This window comes from Microcaecilia unicolor, chromosome 3, assembly GCF_901765095.1.
Source record: "Microcaecilia unicolor chromosome 3, aMicUni1.1, whole genome shotgun sequence".
Classification (NCBI taxonomy): Eukaryota; Metazoa; Chordata; class Amphibia; order Gymnophiona; family Siphonopidae; genus Microcaecilia; species Microcaecilia unicolor.
This window is the reverse complement of record NC_044033.1, coordinates 292,876,199-292,889,864: the sequence shown is the minus strand read 5'-3', so window position 1 is coordinate 292,889,864 and position 13,666 is coordinate 292,876,199.

Genomic DNA, 13,666 nt, shown 5'->3' with positions numbered 1-13,666 from the left:
TTGTTTTATCCATCCTGGTATTTAGTCTTCTTCCACTTTTACATTTTTCTGTTTGTTCCTAGTCATGCATCCAAAGGTTATATAATCCTTTCAAGAAAACCAGTTAATTGTTTAACTTATTAGTGCAACATAACTACAGAAGCATGGTATGGTCACTTTTTCAATATGGTAATACTAGAGCCCAGCTAAGGAACAGGTTATTTTGAGTTAGTCTTCATTGGACCACACTTGCTTTCCTTGTGCCATCACTATCCAGCTGGATAGGCAGTGTCTTAAAAGGAGGCGTATAAAGGATTTATTTTAATATCCTACATTATCCCAAGCAAACTCAGGTTCAATGTGGCAGATGTATAGATCAGTAGGACCCAAAGTAGTCCAAAACAAGTAAAGTCAGAAACAACACAGTTTATACCTAATTGTTCAACCACACTTAGGATTCACCTTTGAGTTTAAAAAGCAAAACCATGTGCATGTAAGGACAGGATAAATGAATTAAACAAAGTTTAAAGCAAACGTCCTTAACATGTAATACTTGGTAGCAATAATGAAACAGATGTGGAATATTCACATAGCAAGCAGTCTGAGCCAACAGATTTATTTTCCATTGAACAGAATTAACATTGTACAAACTTGGCAGCTAATAGTGCTTACCTGGGCAATGTTGATACATATAGACTGACTCTGGACTTCTGCATGAAGGTAGCTCTGCCCTCCTTATTCAATATGTTTTTTAAATAGTAGTAATAAAAATATCAAGTGCATTTTTATAATACACCACTGCAATCCACAAAACAAAAGAAGCAAGTTCCCATATGCCATCATTTTCTTTAGATTTACAGTGGTGGAAATAAGTATTTGATCCCTTGCTGATTTTGTAAGTTTGCCCACTGACAAAGACATGAGCAGCCCATAATTGAAGGGTAGGTTATTGGTAACAGTGAGAGATAGCACATCACAAATTAAATCCGGAAAATCACATTGTGGAAAGTATATGAATTTATTTGCATTCTGCAGAGGGAAATAAGTATTTGATCCCCCACCAACCAGTAAGAGATCTGGCCCCTACAGACCAGGTAGATGCTCCAAATCAACTCGTTACCTGCATGACAGACAGCTGTCAGCAATGGTCACCTGTATGAAAGACACCTGTCCACAGACTCAGTGAATCAGTCAGACTCTAACCTCTACAAAATGGCCAAGAGCAAGGAGCTGTCTAAGGATGTCAGGGACAAGATCATACACCTGCACAAGGCTGGAATGGGCTACAAAACCATCAGTAAGACGCTGGGCGAGAAGGAGACAACTGTTGGTGCCATAGTAAGAAAATGGAAGAAGTACAAAATGACTGTCAATCGACAAAGATCTGGGGCTCCACGCAAAATCTCACCTCGTGGGGTATCCTTGATCATGAGGAAGGTTAGAAATCAGCCTACAACTACAAGGGGGGAACTTGTCAATGATCTCAAGGCAGCTGGGACCACTGTCACCACGAAAACCATTGGTAACACATTACGACATAACGGATTGCAATCCTGCAGTGCCCGCAAGGTCCCCCTGCTCCGGAAGGCACATGTGACGGCCCGTCTGAAGTTTGCCAGTGAACACCTGGATGATGCCGAGAGTGATTGGGAGAAGGTGCTGTGGTCAGATGAGACAAAAATTGAGCTCTTTGGCATGAACTCAACTCGCCGTGTTTGGAGGAAGAGAAATGCTGCCTATGACCCAAAGAACACCGTCCCCACTGTCAAGCATGGAGGTGGAAATGTTATGTTTTGGGGGTGTTTCTCTGCTAAGGGCACAGGACTACTTCACCGCATCAATGGGAGAATGGATGGGGCCATGTACCGTACAATTCTGAGTGACAACCTCCTTCCCTCCGCCAGGGCCTTAAAAATGGGTCGTGGCTGGGTCTTCCAGCACGACAATGACCCAAAACATACAGCCAAGGCAACAAAGGAGTGGCTCAGGAAGAAGCACATTAGGGTCATGGAGTGGCCTAGCCAGTCACCAGACCTTAATCCCATTGAAAACTTATGGAGGGAGCTGAAGCTGCGAGTTGCCATGATCTGCAAAGAGGAGTGGACCAAAATTCCTCCTGACATGTGTGCAAACCTCATCATCAACTACAGAAGACGTCTGACCGCTGTGCTTGCCAACAAGGGTTTTGCCACCAAGTATTAGGTCTTGTTTGCCAGAGGGATTAAATACTTATTTCCCTCTGCAGAATGCAAATAAATTCATATACTTTCCACAATGTGATTTTCCGGATTTAATTTGTGATGTGCTATCTCTCACTGTTACTAATAACCTACCCTTCAATTATGGGCTGCTCATGTCTTTGTCAGTGGGCAAACTTACAAAATCAGCAAGGGATCAAATACTTATTTCCACCACTGTAGGCACAGGAAAAAAAAAGATTTTAAATGTTTCCAGGTTTCAACCTAATTCATGTTTGATGTGGAATATAAATGTCATAAATAAGTAAATAAATAGATATAAACTCTAATGTTGAGCACCTGATTCTCATAGCATGATGTCTGTTTTAGTGGCCCCTTACCAGTTGAGAAAAAAAATCTCTGTACGAATATAACACGTGCTAGGGTATCCCTTTAACCAGCCCCTACTACTACTACTATTTAATATTTCTATAGCGCTACAAGGCATATGCAGCACTGTACACCATACACAAAAAAGACAATTCCTGCTCAAAGAGCTTACAATCTAGATAAGACAGATACGAAACAGAACAATTAAGGGTAAGGGAATAAAGAGGTGAAGATAAAGGACAGGGCAAGTGATTAGAGGTTAGGAGTCAAAAGCAGTGGTAAAGAGGTGGGCTTTAAGTTTGGACTTGAAGAGGGCCAAAGACGGGGCTAGGCGCACAGGCTCTGGAAGTCTATTCCAGGCGTGAGGTGCAGCAAGACAAAAGGAACGGAGTCTAGAATTAGCAGTAGAGGAGAAGGGGACAGATAAGAGAGATTTATCTACAGAACGGAGTACCTGAGGGGGGCGTAGGGAGAGACGAGAGTCGAGAGGTACTGGGGAGCAGCAGAGTGAATACACTTATAAGTCAATAAGAGAAGCTTACACTGAATACGGAAATGGATAGGGAGCCATTGAAGTGACAAGGAGGGGACTAATGTGTGCATAGTGACTTTGGAGGAAAATGAGTCGCGCAGCGGAGTTTTGGACTGATTGAAGAGGAGAGAGATGGCTGAGAGGGAGGCCGGTGAGAAGCAGGTTACAATAATCAAGACGAGAGGTGATAAGAGTGTGGATAAGGGTTCTGGCAGAATGCTCAGATGAAGGGACGGATTTTGCTAATGTTATAGAGAAAGAAACGACAGGTTTTGGCAATCTGTTGAATATGAGCAGAGAAGGAGAGAGAGGAGTCAAAGATGACCCCAAGGTTTCGAGCTGATGAGACAGGGAGAATGAGAGTACCATCCACAGGAACAGAGAAAGGGGGGAGAGGAGAGGTAGATTTAGGGGGAAAGATGAGAAGCTCGGTTTTGGCCATGTTAAGTTTTAGATGACGTTGGGACATCCAGGCAGCGATATCAGATAGGCAGGCTGAGACCTTGGCCTGGATGCTGGTTGAAATTTCAGGGGTAGAGAGGTAAATTTGGGAGTCGTCAGCATAGAGATGGTATTGAAAGCCATGGGATGATATCAGAGAGCCAAGGGAAGAAGTGTAGATGGAGAACAGGAGAGGACCGAGAACAGAACCCTGCGGTACACCGATCGGTAGAGGGATAAAAGTAGAAGAGGATCCACCAGAGTGTACACTAAAGGTGCGAAGCGTGAGGTAGGAGGAGAACCAGGAAAGAACAGAGCCCTGGAATCCAAATGAAGACAGGGTATCAAGAAGTAGGCTGTGATCAACAGTGTCAAAAGCGGCGGATAGATCGAGAAGGATGAGGGTAGAATAGAGACCTTTGGATTTGGCCAGGAACAGGTCGTTGGAAACTTTAGCAAGTGCAGTTTCAGTTGAATGAAGAGGGCGAAAGCCAGACTGGAGTGGGTCAAGAACAGCATGAGACGAGAGAAAGTCAAGACAGCGGCGGTGAACAGCGCGTTCAAGTAACTTGGAGAGGAAGGGGAGGAGGGAGATGGGTCGATAGATGGAAGGACAGGTAGGGTCAAACGAAGGCTTCTTCAGGAGCGGTGTGACCACAGCATGTTTGAAGGCATCAGGAACGGTCGCAGTGGAAAGAGAGAGATTGAGGATATGACAGATAAAAGGGGTGAGAGTAGGAGAGATGGTGTTGAGAAGGTGGTTAGGAATGGGATCAGAGGAACAGGTAGTTCGTTTAGAGGAGGAGAGAAGATGTGATGTTTCTTCATCAGTGACCTCAGGAAAGGAGGAAAAGGACGGAGGGGTTGAAGAAATAGGGGAATGGACAAGGGGAGGGACAAGGAGAAGGAGAGGCGGGGGTGGTTTGGTAGAGAATTCAAGATTTATCTTCTGAACCTTGTCGTAGAAGAACTCAGCTAGGGTCTGGGGAGATAGTGAGGGGGAGTTGGAGGTGGAGGCACCTTGAGGAGAGAGTTTAGTGTGGCGAAGAGAAGTCAAGGGTTTGAGCCGAGAGAATTAATCAGATTGGAAGGAGGTCAGCATGAATTTGAAGTGTGAGAAGTCAGCAAGGGCACGAGATTTAAGCCAGAGGCGTTCGGCGGAACGGGTACAGGAACGTAGGTAGCGAATTTTAGGGGTTAGCCAGGGCTGGGGTTTGTTACATCTTATATATATATAAGTAATGCCACACTGGGAAAGGACCAAGGGTCCATCGAGCCCAGCATCCTATCCACGACAGCGGCCAATCCAGGCCAAGGGCACCTGGCAAGCTTCCCAAACGTACAAACATTCTCTACATGTTATTCCTGGAATTGTGGATTTTTCCCAAGTCCATTTAGTAGCAATTTATGGACTTGTCCTTTAGGAAACCGTCTAACCCCTTTTTAAACTCTGCCAAGCTAACTGCCTTCACCACGTTCTCTGGCAACGAATTCCAGAGTTTAATTAAGCGTTGGGTGAAGAAAACTTTTCTCCGATTTGTTTTAAATTTACTACACTATAGTTTCATCGCATGCCCCCTAGTCATAGTATTTTTGGAAAGCGTGAACAGACTCTTCACATCCACCTGTTCCACTCCACTCATTATTTTATATACCTCTATCATGTCTCCCCTCAGCCGTCTCTTCTCCAAGCTGAAAAGCCCTAGCCTCCTTAGTCTTTCTTCATAGGGAAGTCGTCCCATCCCCGCTATCATTTTAGTCGCTCTTCGCTGCACCTTTTCGAGTTCCACTATATCTTTCTTGAGATGCGGCAACCAGAATTGAACACAGTACTCAAGGTGCGGTCGCACCATGGAGCGATATAACGGCATTATAACATCCTCACACCTGTTTTCCATACCCTTCCTAATAATACTCAACATTCTATTCGCTTTCCTAGCCGCAGCAGCACACTGAGCAGAAGGTTTCAGAGTATTATCGACGACGACACCCAGATCCCTTTCTTGGTCCGTAACTCCTAACGTGGAACCTTGCATGACATAGCTATAATTCGGGTTCTTTTTTTCCACATGCATCACCTTGCACTTGCTCACATTAAACGTCATCTGCCATCTAGTCGCCCAGTCTCCTAGTCTCGTAAGGTCCTTCTGTAATTTTTCACAATCCTGTCGCGAGTTAACGACTTTGAATAACTTTGTGTCATCAGCAAATTTAATTACCTCGCTAGTTACTCCCATCTCTAAATCATTTATAAATATATTAAAAAGCAGCGGTCCTAGCACAGACCCCTGAGGAACCCCACTAACTACCCTTCTCCATTGTGAATACTGCCCATTTAACCCCACTCTCTGTTTCCTATCCTTCAACCAGTTTTTAATTCACAATAGGACTTTTCCTCCTATCCCATGACCCTCCAATTTCCTCTGTAGCCTTTCATAAGGTACCTTGTCAAACGCCTTTGAAAATCCAGATACACAATATCAACCGGCTCCCCTTTGTCCACATGTTTGTTTACTCCTTCAAAGAATTGAAGTAAATTGGTCAGGCAAGATTTCCCCACACAAAAGGCATGCTGACTCGGTTTCAGTAATTCATGTCCTTGGATGTGCTCTGTAATTTTGTTTTTAATAATAGCCTCTACCATTTTCCCCGGCACCGACATCAGACTCACCGGTCTATAATTTCCCGGATCTCCCCTGGAGCCTTTTTTAAAAATGGGTGTTACATTGGCCACCCTCCAATCTTCCGGTACCACGCTCGATTTTATGTTTAAGTCTGTTTATTGACGTATTATATTAAACATGTATACATAATGTTCAGAGAACAGCCTTTCAAATACAACTGATACCTATCAATCAATCCACATACGTCAAAACATTTTCTTCTTTTAGCCCCGAACAACCCCCCTCCCTCCCTCCACCCTCCCCTCCTTTAGGCAGATTTATTTACCTCTGTTTCTTAATTCTACCAAGTAAACTGTGAAGTGAACATGGAGATAGACATTTTACAGTACATAAAGAATCCGCGGCAAACTCTTCCATCTGAATTAAAGCAATACTGTATAACGGCAAAGGGCCTTGTCTCTGATGGCCCCGTGCCTACATCTCCACCTTCTGTGGACCTGCTATGAGCATTCCATGATATTGATCGCTAGTATTACACTCCAGTAACCAGGACAACAGCTGAGCACAAGTCTTTAAGACAAACCGTCATACAAGGTTAAATGCCCGGTCTCCGCCATAATGCCCCGGAGTATATTGTTAAGATTTACAACAGGTCAAGTTTACAGCACTTTCTCAAGACAATGAAATTATTATCTACCAACTACCATATGCCATGGTTCTGCGCTTCATAGGTTACAAATTTTGAACTTGGTGCTTCCCAATCTCCCTTCCCTCTCCCCCCCACCTCCCACCCTCTCCACCCATTCCCAGGCGGGCTTAACTGAAACGGGAGCGACCGCAGTATTTTAGACTCTATATATGCTAACTGGAATTAACGAGCAGACTTCTCCCATGTGGGCTCAACAATTGTAAATAAGGGGACCAAATTTGAAGAAAAAGTCGTCTACGTTTGACTGATGTTTTGGATTCTCGCGCTTCCCACGAGGCTAGGAGGTGGACCTGATTTCTCCAGTGCCAGTAGGCAGGTGCCTCCAGAGAAGTCCAATACTGCATAATACATTTGCGAGCCACCAAACACAGCTTCCTACCTAAAAGAGTCGCTGGCGCTCTATTGGGGGCGAAAGCTCTAGGTAGGTCTATCAAAAATTGCTTCTCTGTACCCTGGACTTTAACACCTAGTCTTATCAAAAATCCACGAACGCGGTGCCAAAATGTCCGTACCCTAGGGCATTGCCAAAGGGCATGATAAAACGTGCCTGGTCCCTCCATGCACTTAGAACAGGTGGGACTCATCGACCTCTGCATATGGGTTAACTGTACTTTAGTCATGTATCCCCGTAGTATAACTCTGTATCCACATTCTCTCAATCTTTCATCTGTAACTAACTGTTTAATCCCTTTCAGCGAGGCCACTACATCCCAGGACGCCAGTGAAGTCCCAAGGTCTTGCTCCCATTTAATTTTAATTTTGTCATATTGTTGCACCGACCGCTTCCGGGCCAGAGCCCCATATAAGTCAGATATTGCATGTCTTTCGGTCGCCAGATCCATAAAAAATTCCTGTATCTTATCCCCTAAGCGACCTCTTAATGCTTCCTGTGGCATTGTCTGCATATAGTGTCGGATTTGCATGTACGCAAAGTGGGTTCCCCAATCAGATCCTATCCTCTCTTTTAACATATCAAATGGCAAGAAGTCTCCTTTCTCCTGTAGGAGATGCTCTAGGATTTTGATGCCTCTCTGCTTCCAGCCCATAAATATCGAATTGCTCATTCCTACTGCAAATGCTGCATTCCCTACAATTGGAATCTGATCTGAGATGTTTGGATGTCCCCCTAATTGTCCTACCCACCACTGCCACGCTAGGCGAAGGGGTTGAAGCAACACACTTTTCCTGAGCTGCGGGGGTATTTTATTTCGGGGTAAGTGAAATAATGCAATCGTATCATGCGGTGCGAAACAAGCCTGTTCCAGCTCTGTAGGCGTGCAATAATGTGTTGAGTAAAGCCAGTCTCTCACATGTCGTAACAAACAGGCTTGATTATATAAGAACATGTCTGGAAATCCCATACCTCCCTGCTTCCAACCCCCCACCAGCAGTCCCTGTTGTAACTTTGCTTTCTTACCAGCCCAACAGAATTGGCTCCATAGGCGATTTATACATTTCAGATCCATTTTTGTTAGACGGATAGGCAGTGTTTGTAAGGTGTATAGCCAACGTGGGAAAATCACCATCTGAATCAAGTGGACCCGACCCAGTAGAGACAATGGCAAACCCCTCCAAGAATCCAGCTTTTTCCTAGTATAATCGAGAAGGGCCCGAATATTTAACCGATGTAATTCGGTTGTATGCATTGTAAGTCGGATCCCAAGATATTTAAAAAAGCGGTTAGCCCAGCGTAAAGGAAATTCATCGCCCCAATCTACCTTGCCCATTGCCGAGGATGCCAGCGCCTCAGACTTATCCAAGTTGATCCTAAAGCCCGAATAATCCCCGTATTCCTGAAATGTCTCCAAGAGCGTCTCTAATGACTCTTTTGGTGATGTCAAGTGAACCAGAAGGTCGTCCGCAAAGGCCGCAATTTTAAATGTCTGTGTGCCCATTCTCATTCCCTTTATCAAGGGGTTTTCCATAATGTCTCGAATGAGAGGGTCTAACACCAATACAAAAAGGAGGGGAGATAGGGGGCAACCCTGCCTGGTTCCTCTCTGAATGGGAAAGCTTGATGATGTTACCCCATTCACCCATATCACAGCACTTGGGTTGGCGTATAAGGTTTGAATTGCCTCTATAAATCTACCTGAAAAGCCATAACTTTCCAGAGTATCAAAGAGAAATGTCCAATGTACTTTGTCAAAGGCCTTTTCGGCATCAAAGCTAATCAGTAGAGACTCCAAGCTCTTGCGTTCCCCGTGTTCTAGCGATGCTAAGATTGCCCTCAGATTTTTACTCACGGCTCGACCTCCCACAAAGCCCACCTGACTCTCATGTATCAATCGGGGCAGTAGTCTGGCCAATCTATTTGCCAAAATCTTTGCCATCAACTTGGTGTCGTAGTTCAGCAAAGATATAGGGCGATATGCCGCCGGATCTAATAGATCTCTCCCTGGCTTAGGTAAGACTATTATCTGCGCCCTATTCAGATCAGGCGGCATTATTTTCAAGTCAACCATTTGGTTTAAAAAATTGGACAAATCTGAGACAATATCAGCTCCCATCATTTTATAAAATTCGGCCCTTAGGCCATCCGGCCCTGGGGCCTTTAACAAAGGGCTCTGAGCTATGACCATGGTCACCTCATCTACTGTAAATGGTTGATTAAGTTGTTCTCGCTCTCGTTGGGTAAGCCTAGGCAGATTGAGGTTATTTAAATACATCTGGTTTGCTAGGCCTCCCTCCTCCGGGGGGGCATAAAGATTTTTATAAAAGGTCTGAAAAATATTGCATATCTCCCGGTCTGTGGTTTTAAGATCTCCCCCCTTCTCTCTAAGGGCCAAAATGTGCTTAGATCCCCCTTTTTGTTTGAGGAGTTTGGCCAGCAATTTGCCTGCTTTATTCCCATGTTTGTGAAGCATGTACCGATAGTACATGTGCGATTTACGCGCCCGCCTATGTAATAGTTCATTCAGGGCTGATTGTAACTCCAGTACCTGTTGTTTGTCAGCAGCAACATGCGTTTCCCCAAACCGCATCCTCGCACGGCAAAGTTGCTTGCTTAACCGCAATATCTGTCTGTCTCTGGTGATCCTAACATAATGCACATGGCTAATGATTTCCCCCCGAAGCACGGCCTTAGCAGCTTCCCAGAACAAGACTGGGTCTTTCTGATGTTCCTGATTTTGAACCACGTAATCCGCCCAGCTAGCCTGTAAACGCCCCTTTAAGATGGGATCTGCATAAAACTCTAAGGGGAATTGCCACCTACTGTCTTTTCGGATCTGTCCTCGTGGTTTCCACTCCACATGAACCCACGCATGGTCAGATATCATGTAGGGCCCTATCTCTGCTTTTATAATTTCCCCAAACATCTGACTGGAAACAAGGACATAGTCAATACGAGATTGTGTCGAGTGAGCCCGTGACAAATGTGTGTAATCTCTCGTTCCCGGGTGTAACACCCTCCAGACATCCGTCAGGCCTAACAAGTGGCTTAACTTCAACAAACCTCTATTATTATAGTAGGCCATAGTGTTTCCTGGTATTGATTTATCTAGAGAGGGGTCCCAAACTGCGTTAAAATCTCCCCCTACTATGAGTTCTGCGTGTGGTTGCCGAAGGAGAAAGTTGATTATCGTTTGGAAGAATTTTTTGTCATAATTATTAGGAGCATAAATATTGCTAATAAGCACTCTTTGTTTACCTACCAAGGCCTCCAATATAACATATCTTCCCATGGTGTCTACTAAGAGTGGGCGTATCTCCGTAGCTACACCTTTACGGACCAGAATAGCCACTCCCCCTTTTTTCCCCTGTGCATGTGCCGCTACACACTTATCTACCCACCATGTGCTGAGTTTGGCATGTTCTATCTGGGATAAATGTGTCTCCTGTAGTAATGCAATATCTATATGTTGTCTATTTAGTTGTTGTAAAATCTTGGAACGCTTCATAGGTGAATTTATTCCACCTACATTCCAGGTTACAATGTTTACCATACCTCCACTATATATAAAATGCTATGTAGTACAAAAAACTGCGATAATTGTGAGAGGGGGCATCCCAGCCACTGTCCCCTCCCACTTCGGACTCTTCCAGCCACTAATTTTCTAACCCTCTGAGTCTGCATCCACAACCAATCTCCCATCATCCACAATTCCAGCCAGCATATCCGTCTCCCAGTCTGGCAGACATATAGTAAGACTTGTCTCTCCACGGCCGCTCCCCTTCTCCAAAGGCCAATTCCCAAATCTACTCCCCCCCTCCCCCTTCCGCCCAATCCCTTCCTCCCTATCCCAGAATCTCCTACCCCCCTTCCCCTGAAACCCTGGTATCCGGACCCACTAACTGGGACCATTACTTCCTACGTCCCTCCCTCTTCCCCCCAGAACCCCTTTACGTACTCCAACCTTTCCTTAAAATAGAACCCAAAGAAAAAACTTAAAGAACATCCCCTATGTATTACCACTTCTATTTAGCCTTTCTTTGTTAACCAAAGCCTTTAGATCTTTTAAATCCTGCTAATTTAACCTTTAAACATGGCCCGCAACCAGGCTCCCCATAGTTATATCATATAGTGCATCCTCTGTGACTCACTACGTGTGCCCCTGGGAGCACATATATATACCAACTCTCATTTTCAAAGTCCCTCCAGGATCCGGTCTGTCATCTTGACTGATACCACCGCTTCATTTTCAACGATCCTCAGGTGCATCCGCTTCCAGCTGTTTTAAGATTTCTTGGGCAGCAGTTACTGTTTCGTATGTCTTAGTGATTCCTTTATAGGTGACACGTAGTTTTGCTGGGTACTGCAGCGCAAACCGCACTTTCTTCTGAAACAGCTTTGAACAGATCTCCGAAAACTGGCGCCTTTTTGCTGCTACACCAGCGGAATAGTCCTGAAAGCACCTTATCGTCTCTCCTTCAAATACTAAAGAGCTCCCCGCTCTAAGCCGTTGCAAGATTTCTTGTTTTTGAGCATAGTCTAAAAATCTTAAAATGATTACACGTGGTCTACCAGTTCCTGTGCCTTTCGGTCCTAATCGATGGGCTCTCTCGATGCGGAGTGGCCCCAACGCTTCTGGGAGTTGTAGTTCTTTCTTTATCCAGTCAGCCAAAAAGGTCTCCAGGCCCCGTTCCGGGATATTCTCCGGGAGTCCCACCAGGCGAATATTGTTTCTTCTAGATCTGTTTTCCAGATCTTCTACTTTATACTCCAGTGCCCTCAGCTGGTCCCGCATCTGTTTTTGTGTTATTTCCACCTCCTCGACGCGATCCTCGACTTCAGAGACTCGCGTTTGAAATGCTGCACAGTCTTTCGACAGCTCTGCGAGCTGAGTCTGTACTCGTTCGAGCTTGGCATCTATCGGGGTGAGCCGGCGATCTAGAAGATCTTCCATCACTGTTCTCATTTCAGCCGTGATTTCGGCTATCCATGTCGATGTGCTCGACGGCCCAGGCGGACTTGCGGGCGGCGCCATTTTTTCTTCTCCCATCCTGCTGCGGAGTCTGTCTTTTGGGGCGGTTTTCGCTGCCATATCAATGTCCGTAACCGCAAAAAGTTATTGACCAGATCCTGGGTTTGTTAATTTGTGATCTTTAGCGAGCTGTAATCCACGTTGTATGCTTTTTTAAGGCTCTAGGGGGAAGACAGGAGCCGGAGAGATTTCTCCTTCAACCTCTCTCGGTCATGACGTCACCGGAAGTCCCCACCACGCTCGATTTTAAGGATAAATTGCATATCACTAGCAGTAGCTTCACAAGCTCATTTTTCAGTTCTATCAGTACTCTAGGATGAATACCATCCGGTCCCAGAGATTTGCTACTCTTCAGTTTGCTGAACTGCCCCATTACATCCTCCAGGTTTACCGTGAAGTCAGTAAGTTTCTCCGACTTGTCGGCTTGAAATATCTTTTCCAACACCGGTATCCCACCCAAATCTTCCTTGGTGAAGACCAAAGCAAAGAATTAATTCAATCTCTCCGCTACGTCTTTGTCTTCCTTGATCGCCCCTTTTACCCCTCGGTCATCCAGCGGCCCAACCGATTCTTTTGCCAGCTTCCTGCTTTTAATATACCGAAAAAGTTTTTACTATGTTTTTTTGCCTCTAATGCTATTTTTTTTTTTGTAATCCCTCTTGGCCTTCTTTATCTGCGCCTTGCATTTGCTTTGACACTTCTTATGCTGTTTCTTGTTATTTTCAGACGGTTCCTTCTTCCATTTTCTGAAGGCATTTCTTTTAGCCCTAATTGCTTCCTTCACCTCACTTTTCAACCAGGCTGGCTGTCTTTTGGAGTTCCGTCTTTCTTTTCTAATTAGTGGAATATGTTTGGCTTGGGCCTCCAGGATGATATTTTTGAACAGCGTCCATGCCTGTTGTACAGTTTTTACCTTCTCAGTTGTCCCCCTAAGTTTTTTTACACCATTCTTCTCATTTTATCATAGTCTCCTTTTTTAAAGTTAAACGCTAACATATTTGCCTTCCTGTGTATAGTTACTTCAAGGTCGATATTAAAACTGATCATATTATGATCACTGTTATCAAGTGGCCCCAGTACCATAACGTCCCTCATCAGATCATGTGCTCCACTAAGGACCAAGTCTAGAATTTTTCCTTCTCTCGTCGGCTCCTGCACCAGCTTCTCCATAAAGCTGTCCTTGATTTCATCAAGGAATTGTACCTCTCTAGCGTGTCCCGATGTTACATTACCCAGTCTATATTTGGATAATTGAAGTCACCCATTATTATCACATTGCCCATTTTGTTTGCGTCTCTGATTTCTTTTATTATTTCTGCGTCTACCTGCTCATCCTGGCGAGGCGGACGGTAGTACACTCCTATCACCGTCCTTTTCCCTTATAGGAC